Below are 15,197 nucleotides of genomic sequence, written 5' to 3' on the forward strand. Positions count from 1 at the left end.
AATTTGATCACTCTTTCCCTCTTTGGTATAAGAAAAGTAAACCGAAAGTCCAAGGAGATTTAATTGTGTTGTATTTGTTATCTGAATTGGGGCCATTCAGATCTGTCCTGGGTCCAATGAACTACTCCAAGAAGAGACTATGGGGACAAAACTATATTAGGAGATACAGATTCAGTACAAGGACAGCCTTAGCTAACTATATAGGAATTTAGTTAGTAACTGCAAGGACCTCCATAGTGAGTACATGGAAACCAAGGCCAAATGCTAGCAATGCACTTTTAATCTCTGAGTGGAGACTTGCTCTAAAAACAAAAACAAAATATAAGATCCATGAAGCCAAGCTACCTATGACTAAGGTACAGTTTCCTTTTTTAAAAAAAAACAAATATCACTATAGATTTTTAGTTAAAAAACAATGAAACACTTATATGATTTCTAATTAATTGTGGAAATTTACAGTTTAGCATTGCCATGTTTTTTCCATTCTCAAGACTTGGGTTTGGGGAGATCTAGGGGAAAGGGTGATGAGAACCCAAGTCTGAGAGCACAGATACCAGCTTTGAGAAGGTGGTTGTTTTGCACAACCTTTGTAAAGTCTTGTCTGGGTGTTGTGATGGCCCAGCTATTGTGGCCAAAGATTACACCATAGTGGCATTTTGGCAGCAGGATGTTTTGGCAGGGAAGGCGAATCCTGGGCAAAGCACAATCTGCCTTGTTTTGGGCAGTGTTTCAGAATCATGCATGTCCCCATCATTTTTTAAGGTGTGATACAGTCTAGGAAACAAAGAGACCTGAGGATTTGTTCAATAAAAACCAAAGTTTACCAAATGGTGGGACAAGGCATACTGTTTAAGTTTCTGGATCATGTTTACACTTCCTCGGGAAAATATCCACTCTGTGAATTACTCTGGATACTCATACATCAGACAACCAAATCCTAAATTTGAGTCTATGAAGCTCTCAATAGTACATACCTGTTGAAACAAGACTGTCTGCTGCCCTATGTCTTGTTAAAGGCACTACAATCAGCAGGATTAGATTTATTGGCCATCTGAAGGATACTTGAAAGAAAAGAAAGAAATGAAGAACTCTCCCACATACCACAACCTCTTGTAGTGTTTTTAAAGTCTTCTTTGGGATGAGATTAGAAACATTTTCCCCTGACTTTTGGATGTCTTAATTTTATGAAACACTGCTCAGATATTCGGAGAAGGCAATGGCAAGCCACTCCAGTACTCTTGCCTAGAAAACCCCATGGATGGAAGAGCCTGGTAGGCTGCAGTCCATGGGGTCACTAAGAGTCAGACAGGACTGAGCGACTTCGCTTTCACTTTTCACTTTCCACTTGCACACATTGGAGAAGGAAATGGCAACCCACTCCAGCGTTCTTGCCTGGAGAATCCCAGGGACAGGGGAGCCTGATGGGCTTCCGTCTATGGGGTCACACAGAGTCGGACACGACTGAAGTGACTCAGCAGCAGGAGCAGCAGCTCAGATATTAAAACTTCGCTGAAAAGACAGTCTTCCCTCTCTCCTCATTCAGTACTGAAATAGCATCTAGTTCAGCCATCTTGGTTGTAAAATACAGGAAAATACAGCAGTATAGCAAGACAGTTACCAGAAATATCATGATTATACACGTGTACAGTATATGTGCTTGACATTCAGGTCCTATAGCTGTTAAAATGCTTGGTGGGTTCAAAATGACTATAAATGCCTCTTGAAGGTAACTTTCAAAAGCGAAACATTCCCAAAATTGAAGAATCATTCAGATCTTTGAAAAATTAAAACAGTAAATGAAGTTCAGGATGAAAGTTCAATAAGACTGAGAAATAATTCATGTAGATAGAAAAGATTCAAGGAGGTTACATCAGATTTTTAACTATCCTAGCATTATTAATTTAATTTCTAGTCATTATGATAATACCAAGCGTTTAGAATGCATTTAGTGTTTATGTAGATAGACTCACTCCTTCTCAAAATTACAATTTTGCATTAATATGCTAATAAAAATGTCACTAGAAAGTGCTTTTATTATTCTGCCAGTGGAATAACTGTTCCCTGTTTCTTTTTATAAATGAAATTTCAGCATTTATTTTTTGATCCTCCTTAGATTTTGAAAACTGTGATGTTTCTGTTTAAGAATTTTCCTTATGCTACATTAGTGCCATATTCTTTGACAGCATCAAAATATGCAAATATAGCCTTTTTAATGGTGATTTTCATTTTGTTACTGTCATTTAACTAAAAAACAACTGATGATGTTTGAACTTATCACTTACAACAGTGAAGTTACTAGATTGATATTTACACTCAGAGCAGATGACACAGAAACAAATATGTTTGAACTACCATCCGCACTCTTCTTTAAAGGCACAATAGAATTGTTGAAGTTCAGCCTTAGAAGAAAAATCAGATTCAGGGCCAGAGATGGCACATTGCTGCTTCTCAGTCACTTCAGTCGTGTCCAACTCTGTGTGACCCCAGAGACGGCAGCCCCACCAGGCTCCCCCATCCCTGGGATTCTCCAGGCAAGAACACTGGAGTGGGGTGCCATTGCCTTCTCCAGATGGCACATTACTACCCAAGAAAAAAAGGATAAGTGAGGTCTGCTGAATTTTGGAGATGCGCTGAGGGGAAAAGTAGGAGCAGGAGAATGAACTGTGAAGTCTGCAACTTCACAAGAATCGCTCCATTTTTTGCAATAAGAGCTCTCTTTGCTTTTTGGCCCTCCAACTCCCATACTGCCCACTTGGCTCCTTGCCTCATTGCCTACCTCTCCTTGCAGCCTCTGCTCAGTATTACACAGTTTTTCCATCTGTTGCTGGTTGCCAACCTGCTGCTTAGAAAACCCCAGAATACTCCGCGCTGAATTATGTGGGCGTGGCCCCTTTCACAGCTATTTGAACTGAGCAAGGCAGGCAGCTGGGTGGGAGGAAAGCTGGAGAGCAGAGCTTTGCTGGGGCAACATGCCTAGCAAGGCTGACTCTCAAAGGTGGGGGCTTAGCTCAGAAATCACTAGAAGATGTCATGTAGGAAGCTTCTGTCATTCCAAAATAATGAGAAACTGAAGAGAACTGCTCTTAATGATCCAGTGGATAGAGAATTGAAACGAAGGACAGTTTTCTCCTAGTTTGACCTAAGTAAAGACGCCAAACAATTCATTAAGCTCCGCTCTGCTTGAATTCCTGATGCTGGGAAAGCCAGACCTCATCTTCATAGGTAGAAAAAGGAGGTTTCTTTGAGGTCCCTCTACCCTCCCCACACACACTTTCTACTCAGCTTGTCTCCATTCATGTACCCCATTAGCAGGCAATAATAATGATAATAATAGTTAACATTAATTGGGCACTTAGTCTTTGACATAATTGGTGTTAAGCGCTTATTGCTGAATAGTTTCTATTTGCTCTTCAGAGCCACTCTGTAGGTGTCCTCACCCTCTTCTGTGTCTTTCTCAGTGCCCTAGGAGGCGGACCATTCCGGACTGCATCTTTAGGCTCCGTTGCCTTTTGACTTTTAGAGAGATTGAGCTTACATGCACAAGTCACTAGCAGCAGCTCAGTGGGTGGGAGAACAATGAGATCAGGGTATTATATCTCCCTGCCTCATCACAGCTGATTGGCTGTGTTCCCCCATGGAAAACTCTAACCAGCAACCACCTCCTGTGGCTACAGATTCCTCCTCTTGTCCCTTTGGGCCTATTGGTGGTGACAATTGTTTCAGCATCCCATGTTCCTTTCCTTAGCCCTGCCTATCCCTTTGTAAACATTCTCTTTATTAAATTATTCTTAACTACTTGTGTTGGGTGGGCCACCCATTCCCTGCTGGGACCCTCTGATGCACATGCCAGAATCCTCTTAACAACACTTTGATGCAGGTATCCTTCTGTAGGTGGGGAAACTAGGACTTAAACTGCTTTAGAACTTTCTCCAGGTCATGTATCTGGTGAACACAATGACCAAAAGGCAAACCCAGCCTTCTATCTCTAAACCAATACCCAATATTGGCAATTGGAATATTGGAACTCCAACTTCATGGTATTTTCTTATTGATAAAATATTATTTATTTGTACTATTCTATCTTGCCCTTATCATTGCAAAACCAGAAATTCTTGCTTAGACTATCACAAACTCTTACAACCCTATGGCATTATGGAATATTTACTTGGTTTTACCTAACAGAAAATAATTCAGGTTAGCATAAGAAAAAAAATAATAAATTTAAGTTGCTATGGGAAGCCTCAAATAGCACCCATGATCTCCACCTCCTGGTATTTATGTCCTTGTATAACCCCTTCCCCTTGAGTTTCAACTGGATTTATTAACTTCAAATAAATTAGCAGAGACATCATCCTGCCGACAAAGGTCCACATAGTCAAAGCTATGGTTTTGCCAGTAGTCATGTATGGATGTGAGAGTCGGACCATGAAGAAGGCTGAGCACTGAATAATTGATGCTTTCTCTCTGTGGTGCTGGAGAATACCCTTGAGAGTCCCTTGGACTGCAAGGAGATCAAACTAGTCAATCCTGAAGGAAATCAACCCGGAATATTCATTGGAAAGACTGATGTTGAAGCTGAAACTCCAATATTTTGGCCACCTGATGCGAAGAACTGACTCATTTGAAAAGACCCTGATGCTGGAAAAAATTGAAGGTGGGAGGAAAAGGGGATGACAGAGGATGAGATGGTTGGATGGTATCACCAACTCAATAGAAACGAGGTTGAGCAAACTCCGGGAGTTGGTGATGGACAGGAAGGCCTGGCAGGCTGCAGTCCATGGGCTTGCAAAGAGTTGGACACGACTGAGTGACTGAACTGAACTGATGAGAAGACCTGACTTGTTGGAAAAGACTGGGGATTGAAGGCAGGAGAATGGGGCAACAGAGGATGAGATGATTGGATGGTATCATTAACTCAATGGACATGAGTTTGAGCAAACTCCAGGAGATAATGAAGGACAGGAAAGCCTGGAGTGCTGCAGTCCATGGGATCAGGTCACAAAGAGTTGGACACGACTAAGTGACTGAACAACAAAAACAGATTATGGCGGAAGTGATGGGATGGCAGAAGATTGTTATTTTTTATGTTGTCTATCTTAGATATTTTCTCTTAGCCTCTCATGAATCACTCTCTCTGGGAACAGCCAGTTACTCTGAGGAAAGGCCTACATAACAAAGAAGAGAGGCCTTCCAATAGCCGCAAGACTGACTCAGAAGTTGATCCTCCCCAGCTGATACTTCGGACAACTGCAACTCCATCCAATACTTGAGTATAGGTTTGTGAGAGACTCTGAACCAGAATCTCTCAGCCAAGTGGCTCCCAGATCTTGACCCACAGAAACCTGAGTAAATGAAATGTTTGTTATTTTCAGCTACCACATTTTGTATTGTATTATGTATTATTATAATGTGTTATACAACAATAAACTAGAATCCAAGAGTGGTTCCAAAGGAAGAGAATGTCAAAGCTAAGTTATCTGAATGGGTTCTAGGTTCTGGGAATCCTGTAGGCAAGTTGGACTGTGGAAACAAAGCAGTGATTGTGTAGCACACACACACCACTGCTGATCTGCTGGCTCACCCAGGGCCCATTAGCATGAGGCAGTGGCCAGATCTGCCACTGCTCCATCTTCCCCTGCAGCTTCCCCTTCACCTTCTCTGAATCCTGGGCCAGATGTCTGTGCTCAGTTCACAGCCTTATGGAGTCTGCTTAACCAGATCCTGCAATTGTGTAAGGTCAAATATCATGAATTTGATACATTTAACAAAACACAAATTTTCACCAAAAAAGCCTATGAAAGTCAGGAGCCAGAGTAGTCAGCAGCAAGAGTTTGTTGAACTACTTTCTCCAGCTCCACCCTAAACCCAACTTTGAGCTACCAGCTTCCCCTCTTAGGGCTCCCAATCAAGATTTCATACTCTTGAAAGATTATCTAATTGATCTGGTGTGGATCAGCTATCCTCTCCTTGACTAATAACCTGGCGGTTGGGATTATTACATGATACAAAACACATAGAAGAAAAGATCAGGGCTAGTGTCCAACAGACCACTACATCTTTCCGAAGGTCTCTCTACCCTCAGTCTTTCTTCTCTGACTTGCCTTACCCACTGGGGTCATAACTTCCTACCAAGGACTCAGGGTTTATCTCAACAGGGTCTAAAACTACCATTTAAAGTTCAGCTAATTCATCAAAATGGTCTGTAATCCACAGCTGATAGGCACAGGCCACTTTGAAACCCCATAAAGCTGCATGTATACACAATTCATAACAGTACCCAATTGGCCTTTTATTATCATTACTTATAGGCTTAAAAGTTGAGTTAAGCTTTTAAATGTGTTATACAGTTGTCTCATTTTTATTCAGTAACACTCACTGTCACCACACTTTGGCCAGGGTACCATAAGAAAAAAGGCTACCTGGAGATGCTTCCTGACATTACAAATAGAGAAGCATAATTTTCTTTTTAAATTAGATTCCCATCCTTTCACTATCAGTAATGTTTGTTCACCTAGTGAGTGATTGCCTGATAAGAAAGGAGCTGTAAGACTCTAATAATGTTCTTGCCAAATAAGGGCAAGAGCAGTTGTAGTAATGAGAAAATCTTAAGATATCTCTGCAGGCACTGAGAGCCTTTGTTTAATAGGAGTTATTAGGTACACAGATGGGAACATTGTACATCTGCTTAAATGTGTACAATATGTTTGTGAACTTGTGCTAAAAGAATGCTCACTAAATGGTTTTGTCCTTTGCTTCATATTTTTTAAAATATCTCATAAGTATTTAAATAATAAAAATGAGACAATCTGTAATGAATCTGTTTTTGCGTGCAAGAGAATCATCTAAAGAAGTTGTCCTGATAAAAGTGCTGAGCTCCAGACCCATAAATTCAGATTCAGGTGATCCAGGATGGACCTGGGAATTTAAATATTTAGTAAGCACCCCCAGGCGATTCTGAAGAAGGATATATGCCTTGAAATAATTGTAAAAACTGAAGTAAACCCAGAATTTAAGCCAGTCAGTTCTTGGCTGAATAAGCAACAAAACAGCAATGACAAGAAAACCCCTTCTAATTCTTGTGACCCCAACCACATTACCTAGCCATATGGTAGTCGAAAAGGAATTACTTCTGACATGGAGGCTTGCACTGAGTGAAAAGATCAAGCCAGACACAAGGTCAAACAAGCAAAGAAAACCTGAGGAAGGAGAAAAGGTCAAAATGAGCATGAGTGCCCCTCAGCCTGGATTTCTGAGTATCTTGACAGTAAGTCTTGTTCAGCTCAGCGATAGCTGAGGAAAAGTGTTCTAAATGCTAGTCAAACAAGAAAAAAGGACCATTTTTGTTTTAAGAAATAGTTTCTGTTTAGAATGCTTAGAAAATGAGCCCATAATAATATCCTTTGATTGATACCAACTCCATAGATTTGGTTGCATTTAGAAAGATGTTATCAAAAAACTTCCCTTAACACCTGTAGCCCTGTTGCTTTTGCTGTGTGTCAGGTGCAATTTAACCTTCTTTATGGTCTCAGCAGAGGTGTGAGACACTGTGATCTCCATGCACTGCTTCCTCCTTTTGTTCTTCCACAGCTTCAATGCCAGGTGCTTTTTAAAAAGCCTGCAGTTAGCACAACTGACCTATTTGTTTTGCCCAAACTCACCCTGAGGGTGACTCACTTTCAATAGCTGTTCCAGTTTCAAGGATGATGGACTGGCAAAGAATGCTAGAGCAGAGCTGGTTAAGTTAAGTGACGATGCAGGTTAAACTGACCAGGGTTGATGGCCAAGTGTAAAAGGAAACTCAGGGATTCAGGTCAGGGGGTGAAAGATAAGACAGAGATGTGGTCAGGAGCAGGGTCAGAGGCCAAGAGCTCCATACTGAGTAAACAGGCCTTTGGAAGAAATGTGAATTCCTGTTCCACTAAAGACAAAAAAATGAACAAGTAGTTCTATAGTCAGAAAGTCAAGATCAGTGACTGGAGGCATTGAAAGGCAGCAAGACAAAAAATGAAACCCTCCACATTCGTCAGGTGCTAGACTCAAGGAATCAGGAACAGAGTGCCTAGGGGTCTTTCTCTTTCTGCTGAATGGGGCAATGTTTCCCAAAGTGAGGTCTTCGGATAACTGACTCTCTCCAGAGTACTGGTGAAAAATGCAGAGTCGTGCAACTCTACCAAGGTGTACTACCTGAGTCTCTAAAAGGTGGCTGCCTCTGTGTTCATTGTTGCTATTCAGTAGCTCAGTCGTGTCTGACTCAGCGACCCCATGGACTGCAGCACCCCATTCTTCCCTGTCCTTCACCATCTCCCGCAGCTTGTTCAAACTCATGTCCATTGAGTCAGTGATGCTTTCCAACCATTTCATCCTCTGTCATCCCCTTCTCCTCCTGCCTTCAGTCTTTCCCAGAATCAGTCTTTTTCAATCAGCTGGCTCTTCGCATCAGGTGGCCAAAGTATTGGAGCTTCAACTTCAGTATCAGTTCTTCCAATGAATGTTTAGGATTATTTCTTTTAGGATTGACTGGTTTGATCTTTTTGCAGTCCAAGGGACTCTCAAGAGTCTTCTCCAACACCACGGTTCAAAATCATCAGTTCTTCGGCGCTCAGCTTTCTTTATAGTCCAACTCTCACATCCATACATGACTACTGGAAAAACCATAGCTTTGACTATATGGACATTTGTTGGCAAAGTAATGTCTCTGTTTTTTAATATGCTGTCTAGGTTTGTCATAGCTTTCCTTCCAAGGAGCAAGCGTCTTTTAATTTCATGGTTGCAGTCACCACCTGCAGCCTGTCACTGTTTCCACTGTTTCCCCATCTACTTGCCATGAAGTGATGGGACCAGAAGCCATGAACTTCGTTTTTTGAATGTTGAGTTTTAAGCCATTTTTTTCATTCCCCTCTTTTACTTTCATCAAGAGGCTCTTTAGTTCCTCTTTGCTTTCTGCCATAAGGGTGGTGGCATCTGAATATCTAAGGTTATTGGTATTTCTCCTGGCAATCTTGATTCCAGCTTGTGTTTCATCCAGCCCAGCATTTCACATGATGTACTCTGCATAGAAGTTAAATAAGCAGGATGACAATATACAGCTTTATTGCACTCCTTTCCCAATTTGGGGCTTCCCTGGTGGCTCAGAGGTTAAAGCGTCTGCCTCCAATGCGGTAGACCCAGGTTCGATCCCTGGGTTGGGAAGATCCCCTGGAGAAGGAAATGGTAACCCACTCCAGTATTCTTGCTTGGAGAATCCCATGAACGGAGAAGCCTGGTAGGCTACAGTCCACAGGGTCGCAAAGAGTCAGACACGACTGAGCAACTTCCCTTTCCCTTTCCCTTTCCCGATTTGGAACCAGTCTGTTGTTCCATGTTTGGTTCTAAATGTTGCTTCTTGACCTGCATACAGGTTTCTCAGGAGGGAGGTAAGGTGGTCTGGTATTCCCATCTGTATGTTCAGAGAACCAACAAGTAAGTGGCTCACACACTAAGCTTCATTCTATTCTCCTCTTCCACCTCTCCCATATCATTTAATACAATTAGAAGTCAGTGTATTTGTCACCGGACTCTCATCTAGTTCCTGTGAAACATTGCATCTAGCGGACTGAAGGTTCTCACAAGGATGTAGACTGTTCAGTAACTGTTTCTTATAGAACAAAAGTACAGGCCAATGGTGTCATAATGTCTAGAAAGATACGCTTCCAGAATATATTATTTTGTTACCAGAATAGGAAAACATTACAATACTGGTCTCTTGGATTAACGTAGCAACTCTCCCCTAATGAAGTGTAAGCTGCTCTATGAGAATAACTGTAAAAATAAGACAAGGCAAGTAAACAGAGTTGTCCAAAGTGGATATTAACTACTCGTAAAGGAAGGAAGGAACAGAGTCCAGTTCTCCTCATCCTCATCAGATTATTTCTGTATTCTACATCAAGTGTCCAGCTCAGTTCAGTTCAGTCACTCAGTCGTGTCCGACTGTTTGCGACCCCATGAATCACAGCATGCCAGACCTCCCTGTCCATCACCAACTCCTGGAGTTCACTCAAAACCACCTCCATCGAGTCGGTGATGCCATCCAGCCATCTCATTCTCTGTTGTCCCCTTCTCCTCTTACCCCAATCCCTCCCAGCATCAGAGTCTTTTCCAGTGAGTCAACTCTTCACAAGAGGTGGTCAAAGTATTGGAGTTTCAGCTTCAACATCAGTCCTTCCAATGAACACCCAGGACTGATCTCCTTTAGAATAGACTTGGTTGGATCTCCTTGCAGTCCAAGGGACTCTCAAGAGTCTTCTCCAACACCATAGTTCAAAAGAATCAATTCTTCGGCGATCAGCTTTCTTCACAGTCCAACTCTCACATCCATATATGACCACTAGAAAAACCATAGCTTTGACTAGACGGACCTTTGTTGGCAAAGTAATGTCTCTGCTCTTTAATATGCTATCTAGGTTGGTCATAACTTTCCTTCCAAAGAGTAAGCATCTTTTAATCTTTTCATTTCATGGCTGCAATCAGCATCCACAGTGATTTTGGCGCCCAAAAAAATAAAGTCTGACACTGTTTCCACTGTTTCTCCAGCTATATCCCAGGAAGTGATGGGGCCAGATGCCATGATCTTAGTTTTCTGAATTTTGAGCTTTAAGTCAAATTTTTCACTCTCCTCTTTCACTTTCATCTAGAGGCTTTTTAGTTCTTCTTCACTTTCTGCCAGAAGGGTGGTGTCATCTGCATATCTGAGGTTATTGATATTTCTCCCGGCAATCTTGATTCCAGCTTGTGCTTCTTCCAGCCCAGCATTCCTCATGATGTACTCTAGAGATCTCTTCAAGAAAATTAGAGATACCAAGGGAATATTTCATGCAAAGATGGGCTCAATAAAGGACAGAAATGGTATGGACCTAACAGAAGCAGAAGATATTAAGAAGAGGTGGCAAGAATACACAGAAGAACTGTACAAAAAAGATCTTCACGAACAAGATAATCACGATGGTGTGATCACTCACCTAGAGCCAGACATCTTGGAATGTGAAGTCAAGTGGGTCTTAGAAAGCATCACTACGAACAAAGCTAGTGGAGGTGATGGAATTCCAGTTGAGCTGTTTCAAATCTTGAAAGATGATGCTGTGAAAGTGCTGCACTCAATATGCCAGCAAATTTGAAAGCTCAGCAGTGGCCACAGGACTGGAAAAGGTCAGTCTTCATTCCAATCCCAAAGAAAGGAAATGCCAAAGAATGCTCAAACTACCGCACAATTGCACTCATCTCATATGCTTGTAGAGTCATGCTCAAAATTCTCCAAGCCAGGCTTCAACAATATGTGAACTGTGAACTTCCAGATGTTCAAGCTGGTTTTAGAAAAGGCAGAGGAACCAGAGATCAAATTGCCAACATCCGCTGGATCATGGAGAAAGCAAGAGAGTTCCAGAAAAACATCTATTTCTGCTTTATTGACTATGCCAAAGCCTTTGACTGTGTGGATCACAATAAACTGTGGAAAGTTCTGAAAGAGATGGGAATACCAGACCACCTGACCTGCCTCTTGAGAAACCTGTATGCAGGTCAGGAAGCAACAGTAAGAACTGGACATGGAACAACAGACTGGTTCCAAATAGGAAAAGGAGTGCGTCAAGGCTGTATATTGTTCCCCTGCTTATTTAACTTATATGCAGAGTACATCAAGTGTAGGACACTGCAAAAAACACTCATGGAACATCCCCATATTGCTTTCTGTAATTTGAATGGAAAATGAGACATGCAGCAATACAGAAAACAAAATAATATTCACTATAATGCATAGCTCATCTACTAAAGGAAAACAACAAATAAATAGATACATGTTCAATAAACAATGTGAAAGAAGGGAAAGAATTTGTAATGGCACTTTTCTCACAAATTGTTTTGCAAAATGATAATAACATTACCAAATCACTTGTACTGAGTTCCCAAGTGGTGCACACACGGCCATAAGCCCCTAAAAGAATGGCAGCCAAGTCATACAGCTAGTCCTGAGGCCAAGGACAATTACTGGAAATACCATTAACCCCTACTTTCCTCCTTCTGCACCCTTCTGCACATGTGTGGCTTTTGAGTCTTGTCCCTGAATAAACAAAACTCTACTTGGACTTCCCACCAATGAAAAATTTCACACTTACTTAAATTCATGGAAGACTGTGAGTACTTTCAAGTTAAAGTAACCTTGCAAGTCTTATGATTCTGTCATTCTTAAAGGAGTTCCTATTAAGTCTTAAATGCTTCAGAGATTAAAAGGGTATATTAATGTTATTAGAGACTTGAGATAAAATGCCATGCCTTGCAGGGTATCTTAGCACTTAATGAAAACATTTTCATCACATTCTGAGTCTATTATGCCAGATCTTCATTTCATAAGTTGTAAGATAATCTTATTTTAATTAGAAGAGCTATACCAAGTACATTAGAGTAATACAGTTAAATATATTCATCAACTTTCTTCTTATCAGGTAAAACAGCTCCTTCAGAGTTATAATGATATACTGCCACAGGTGTCAGTAAAAGAAAAAACACTAAATATATATATATGTATAAATTTTGAATGGTTTGTAAAGCATTAAATGAGTTTTCTAAGGAAGATTCAATATGGTGGCCACTGTCACACGTGGCTATTGAGTTCTTGAAAGACAACCAGCTCAGAGTGAAATGTGCTGTAGGTATTAATATGAAGAACACACTAGATCTCAGAAATTCAGTATAAAATATATCATTAATAATGCAAATACTGAAAACATTGAAATAATTATATTTCGGCTATTTGGGCTAAATAAAAATAGGGTTAATATAAATTTCATCTGTTGATTTTTCCCTTTTTAAGTATGGTTTCCAAAACTTTTAAGCTCCACATGTAACACACATTTCTACTGGACACTGATGTTCTATCTCATCTAAATAATATGTAATATCAATTTCTAATTTTCTGTAAGATATTATTCATGCTGTTAAATAATAAACATAACTTATAAATCTCAAATTACTCCATCTAAATTCTGAATAAATTCCCAATTATCTTTCTCCACTGTCCAGTAAGTTAAATGAAAAAATGGAAAAGCCAGTCTTAAGAGAGATGCAGCTTAACAGCAGCTTAAGAGAGATGCTACCAAGAAGACCTGTGGATGCAGAAGAAAGTTGGACAGTACCTTCCAGAGCCAGACACAGGTTATGTGATTCTCAGGAGTTGATCATGAAACAAAGTTAGAAGTATCTTGTGAAAGAATCACTCTTTTTTAAAATAAAAAGAATTTTATTGGAATACAGTTGGTTTACAATGCTATGGAAGTTTCTGCTGTAAAGCAAATTCAATCAGCTATACATATAATATATCTCCTCTTTTTTTTTGGATTTCCTTTCCATTTAGGTCACCACGGAGCACTGAGTAAAGCTCTCTGTGACGTACAGTAGGTAGTCATTAGTTATCTATTTGATACGTAGCAGTGCATATGTGCTAACCCCAGTCTCCCAGTTCACCCCAATCCTCCTTCCCCCTTGGTACCCATACATTTGTTCTCTACATCTGTGTCTCTATTACTGCTTTGTAAGAGTTCATATGTGTCATTTTTTCTAGATTTCACATGTAAATGATATTAAATATTTTTCTCTTTCTGACTTACTTCACTCTGTGTGACAGTCTCTAGGTCCATCTGTGACCCTGCAAATGGTGCAATTTCCTTCCTTTTATGACTGAGTAAAATCCCATTGTATATATGTGCCACATCTCTACCCATTCCTCTGTTGATGGACATTTAGGTTGCTCTCATACCCTGGCTATTGTAAATAGTGCTGCAATGAACATTGGAGTGCATTTAACCCTTTTGGAATCATGGTTTGCTCCAGGTGTATGCCCAGGAATGGAACTGCTGAGTCATATAGCAGTTCTCTTTTTAGTTTTTTTAAGGAACCTCCATAATGTTCCCCATAGTGGGTGAACCAACTTACATTCCCACCAACAGTGTAAGAGGGGTAGAAACATTCAACAGAAATCACACTATGAGCCACACGTTCAGTCAGGATAAAGAACACATCAAATTTCATCTTGTGGTTTCACAATTCTTGCAAAGGAAGGAAAGGGAAAAGGTATGCTTTGAATAGGATATGTTTTCAAAATAAACAAGTACCCCTAGGTGAGTTGGGATCAGTCAGTTCAGCTTATAAACAAGGTGAGCTGAAACACCTTGTTGGAAAGCCAAGAAAAATGTGAGCACCAATCAAAACAGACAGTACTTAAACAAAAGCAACTCATGCTAAGCTGGTAACATAAAAGGGCTATACAAATATTTTTAAATGTAGAACTTGCTACTCTTGAAGAAAAGGAATGTGAAGCAGGTCAGAATCAAACTAAAAACAAATGGCCCATGAAGAAATCAGCAGAGCACCTCACTAGGGACTTCAAAGAAAAATGCAAGCCCCTTTAAGTATGACAAAGTCAGGAAGCCAGCTGGAAAAGGCCAAGGTCACTCAAGGATGACAAAGGGATGGCAGGGAGAATCACTAAATTATTTGCCTCATTCTCAACTGAAGAAGGCCTTAGACTCTCACTTCCATCTTCCTTTAAAGCAGACAAGTCAGAAGTATTAAACAAACAGTGGAAAATACAGGACGTTCTTATACTTAAGTGACAAACTAAATGTAAATAAATCACCAGGACCAGACGACATTCACCCAAGACTTCCAAAGCAATCAAGGGTGAAATATGTACCTGTTGGCCAAAACGTATAACCTGTTCTTATTAATCCCACTCTGGGGGAAGCATGGCAGGTTGCCAGCATGACTCATGTTCACAAGAAGGCCTCCAGAGGAGATTCTGAAACAAAAGTCTCTCAGTCTGGTTTCTAAATTTGATAAGGTGATGGCATCTACATAAACACTGAAAATCCAATACTTGGGGGAGTTATGGTTTATCAGAGGAAAAGTCTTCTCTAATAATCTACAAGGGGCATTTTTTAGATGATCCAGGATACTTGAACTGGATACTAAGAAATTTTCAAAATTTTGTTTTCTTTTTTAGTGCTTAGCTGTTAGAAGTCAGACTAAGTATTTATGAATAAAATTTTATTTTCTTCCCAGGTGGCTCAGTAGTAAAGATAAATGGGAACTCTTTTGGATAATGAAGTGCTAACTTGGTATTCTGATGAACTAGTTTTACATAGATTCATTAAAGAAAAAAAGGCAAAAAGGAA

Source organism: Moschus berezovskii, chromosome 2 (assembly GCF_049115385.1).
Source record: "Moschus berezovskii isolate FMDL1 chromosome 2, NW_MosBer_1.0, whole genome shotgun sequence".
In the NCBI taxonomy this organism is placed as follows: Eukaryota; Metazoa; Chordata; class Mammalia; order Artiodactyla; family Moschidae; genus Moschus; species Moschus berezovskii.